This window comes from Cynoglossus semilaevis, chromosome 8 (assembly GCF_000523025.1).
Source record: "Cynoglossus semilaevis isolate Cse_v1.0 chromosome 8, Cse_v1.0, whole genome shotgun sequence".
NCBI lineage: Eukaryota > Metazoa > Chordata > Actinopteri > Pleuronectiformes > Cynoglossidae > Cynoglossus > Cynoglossus semilaevis.
This window is the reverse complement of record NC_024314.1, coordinates 26,059,557-26,064,222: the sequence shown is the minus strand read 5'-3', so window position 1 is coordinate 26,064,222 and position 4,666 is coordinate 26,059,557.

The following is a 4,666-nucleotide window of genomic DNA, read 5'->3' as shown; positions in this document are numbered from 1 at the left end:
ATATCAATCTCTAAACCAGAAGTCGGGCTGTGACCTGGTGTAAAAAAATGAAAATGTGAAAACACAGTAAATGGCTGTTATTTTTATAAATCCAGATTGTTTTTTTGTTTTTTTTTTGTCGTTACAGCCCTGGCATCACCCCCCAAAATGAAGCCTGGCTGCAGCTCGATTCCCAGTTGACACTCAGGAAGAGGAGTGAAGATCTTATTATCTGGGCCTCAGCAGTAAAGTCCGCTGGTGTACTGTACGTGTCCTCGTCCTCCTGTTACCTTTGATGTAACGTGAGGACAAGCAGTGAAACAAAACCACGAGTTCCAACATGGCCGCGTCCACTGACTCGTCTTCTCCGTGTCCTCGCCGCTATTTTATGAACTTTTAAAGTCAACCGTAGCTCCTGGCCGCCGGTTTATTCCTGACCCTGGTTTGAGCAGGAGGTGAGAGGGGGTGGGGGTGAGAGGGTGGGGGTGTGGTGAGGGGGGCAGACAGGGAGGGAGGGAGGTTTGGAATTGAGGTCAGAGAGTTTTTTGCATACCCAGAGGTTCAGGTTATGCCGGCTGTGTGTCAGGGCCGAGGAGCGTGACCAGTTTCAACATTCGACCTCTTCATCATCATCATCATCATCATTATTATTCACCCAGTCAAAGACAGGAAAAGAGTACCCCCCCCAAAACACCCACCAGAAACTAATTCCAGGAATTTCATAAATGTGTCCTTCAAAAAAATCAAAACCTTCAAGTTTCTTCCTGTCGTCAAAGTTTCAGGATAAAGTTTTTTCTTCTTCGTCTTTAAAGCAAACAAAAAGCCAGATGTTTGGGGTTTAAAAAAAAAAAGGAGTTATTTTTACGTTCCTTCATGTGGTGAACGGTTAAGTAGAGGTTCTGGGCTGATGTATGGTTGGTTGGTTGGTTGGTGGGGGGAGGGGGGGACAGAGGGGGGGGTTCATTTTCACATTAACTGTGGAGGACGTTATGGCGACGTACGTTCACTTCATCGTATTCTGACCTTGAATGCGACCGATGACGCATCAAACTGAACACCAGCCTGGATTCATCAGGTGACGTAACACACACACACACATTTACACACATTTAAACACACACTTCAACAGCTGCACCTGTTGCTAATTGTTGACCTGCGACTGTCACTGCTGTGTGTGTGTGTGTGTGTGTGTGTGTGTGTATTAGTAACATTTGCAGTCGTGTATCGTGTGTCAGCGACACTGATCAGCCCCTCATTCACTCAGCGCCCGTTTTTCCTTTGAAAAAAACAAAGTTAAAAAGAAACACACACACACACACACACACACACGTGCGCGGGCCAATCATCCATTATTCAACATACCACCACTAACCTCTGTTTAGCCAATAACAGCCTGTGTAAACTCCCACCCTGTAATAAGAGAGTCCAGTCCAAAGCCCACGTCAGACCATGACACCGGCCTGAACCTCGTCCAAATGTCCCGCAACCATCAAAGGCTCCCTATGTTGGCGTTTACCGTCACCGAGGGGCAGTGCACGAATCGAGATTTAATCAGTTTTGATCTTCGTTCCTGTTTTAGAAACAATAAAAAAACAAAACAGAAATGGATAATGCCTCGTTCTAAAGGAGGTGTATTTTTAGACGTTGTTGAAGTTTTTGAGGTTCTATATTTGTCCTCAGGTGACGCAGCTTCAAATCAGGTCAAATTATATTGTCAAATCAAGTCGTGGGCTCTCGTTTCCGTCACGTGGACTTGGGTTTCGTGAATTTTTTTCAGCACGTTTCAGCATGAATGCATCGATAAGCGTTAAAACACGACTGCAGTAACGTCTTTGAAGCCAACGCTCTCCTGACCCGTCGTCTTTTTCATCCCCAAACTCCCTCTCTCTCTCTCTCTCTCTCTCTCTCTCTCTGTCTTTTCTCGTGTCTAACTCGCTCAGAGACACCCACAGCGCCACTCTCCCGGCCCGTCTCACCCTCTTTTGTCTCTCATAATTAAAGCGTCTGCTCGGCCTCGTTGGCTCCGAGCCGCTCGTCTTTATATCTGAGGAAAGAGAAGAGGAAAGTTACTACATTCCTCTTCTCCGTGGCAGCGACACGTCATTATCCAACGCTGGGTGTCAGAGCGCCGTCTCGCGCCGCGTCTCTTCTTCCGCTGCCCACACCGTCTCGCTCTCTCTCTCTCTCTCCCTCTCTCTCTCTATACTTGACTTGAACCCGCCTTCCTTGTCGTTCTTTTTGGTCTCTCACCCACTCTCTCTTTATTTTTACCCACAGGCCCTTCTCAGCATGGAACAAAGACAGGAAGTGCCCGTGACATTAGTTACTGGGATTATTTATATCCCGGCTACGCCGTGTTATTTTTAGCACCGAGGTTATATTAGTTGCCGTTCAGACAGATTTGGAGCTGAAACCACGGGTCTCCACAGAGGAGGGTTGTTGGAGACGTCTTTTCGAGAACACCTACAATCACGGTGTCCTGAGTTAACACTGAGGCAGTTATTGTAATTGTATGTTCTTACTGTACCCAGCAGCCTGGCAGAACCGCTCAGTCCAGCCGCTCCTCACAGAACCTTTCATTCTTTTTCTTTACTGGGTAAAATGTGACGCCATTGTGTTTCCTGAAAAAAAAAAAAAGCTGCTCACGATGTAGAGGAGTTTGTCGCGCGACTTTCGTCTTGATTTTAGCAAATCTCCATTTCTCCTTTCTTTTACCTTTCTGCCCCCCGATGCTCGGGAGTCAAAAATAGGCCGCCATCTCAACCAGTGGTGGTATTTACGTGCAAATTGTCACTCTGTACGACTGCAAAATGCTTATTATGGACGCAGAGCATCTATTTGGAATGATTGCACATTGGAAATCCAATGATGGGTCTCTGTTGCGGTGGCTACGGGATGAGCCTCCCTCGTCCTCACTCTCTCACTCCGCACCAAACCCACAATCCTCCCACGCCTGCACTCGCTAACTCCCCATCGCTGACTCACCACCAAATACCGTTTAACCCCAACCAACCTGCTGACCTCGGCTTCTCAAATAGTCCTAAGCTCTGCCTGTGGTTACTGAGCCACAGGGGGCGCTCCAGTCACCTTTTAAAAGAACATTTAACCCAATGAACATAAACGTCGTTGCAGGTATGACTTTTTTTTTTTTTTTTAAATGAATCTCCGGGAGACTTTTCTTTGTCTTTTCGTCTGACGAGGGTCCGTGACCCCGCTACGTGTTTCGTTTTTTATTGCGCTCTCATTCACGCAAAGAGAAAAGAACTTTTCTCAGTGAGTCATTTTAAAAACATTAACGGCTGAATTGAATTACTCTGACCTTTATTTTGAAAGGTCTGTTTACTGTAGCTGCAGCTGGTGTTTGCTGTTCAGCTGCTGAAGAATTAATACACTTGCCCAGCCCTTATATTTGTACATTTCTTATCAGTGTGTGTTGGTCTTACGTCAGATAAGGTGGAATAAAATATGAAAAGATCCAAAACAAACAAAACAAAACAAAACAAAAAAACGGATGAAACCAGAGGTGGAAAACAGGATGAAAACAGAGGATGAAAACAGCTACATGCTTTAATACAATATGAATGAAAACAGATGGAGACAGAGTGGAGGGGAGAAGGAGCAGGGTGCATGATGGGAAGTATCGCCCTGGGCACTGAAGGCCTATAGGCAGGAAGGAAAGACCTGCAGGACCTGTTTCATGTTTCATATATATATGAGAGCCTGGGTTCAGGAGAGGCAACAAGGACCTCAGAGACAGACCCGGGTCACATGGTGTGTCCCACTGAGACGTCCTGCAGGGTAATGACTGTCTGGGTTTGACTCCACAGCCAGGGCGACGGGTCCAAGATAAGCTGCTGTTTACTGCCACAAGGTGGAAGAGGCAGTGAGACAAAGAGGGAGATAAAAAAAATAAAAAATAAAAAACTCACAGACCAGAACCCAGCACTGATCTGGATCTGGATGATAAAAGTTGGAGTTCTCCAGCCAAAATATGATACAGGAAGGATAAAAGTCACAACAGAATCCAGATTTGTTTTCGTATGACTGTAAATGACAGACGGTCGGACTGTGGAGGATTACGTCGACCACCAGGGTCCAACGTTTCCTAATGAAAACATATTTTTGGTCATTTTGTTTCTGACACGTCAGCTATTTCCTCCTCGAGTCTCCAAGTTCAGTTAATAAAATGATACGACTATTATCACGCAGTACTACTGCACACAGAGAGTTCTCAGTACTTTAAGAAGAAATATAAATACACCTCTGTTGGACGTGGACTGGTCGTCTGTCTCCTGTGCGAGATTTCTGAAGACGTTTTTGTCAAACTGACGTCTGTGACATTTCTAGTTTGGACTGAATCTGGTCGTTTTTTTTTTGGTTTTTTTTTTGATAACGAAACAAATCCAAATATATGTCCGGATCATTTTTCTCTGTGACTCGGAACCAAAGGAGCCGCAGCCAGGTACTGGTCCAGAGTCTGGGGTTAGGGACCTGTGCTGTTCACGTGACACAGTCCAGACCCTAATAAAGTCAGAGTCCCCGTCCAAACATCGCCAAAACATTCTTCAGGTTCTCCTTCCAGGAATTTACAGAGGTCTGGGGGCCAACGTTACGTTACCACGGCTGGGATTCAACAGCACAGAGGCCAAACACAGTGCAGGGGCGGGGGGGCAGGAGGAGGGGTGGG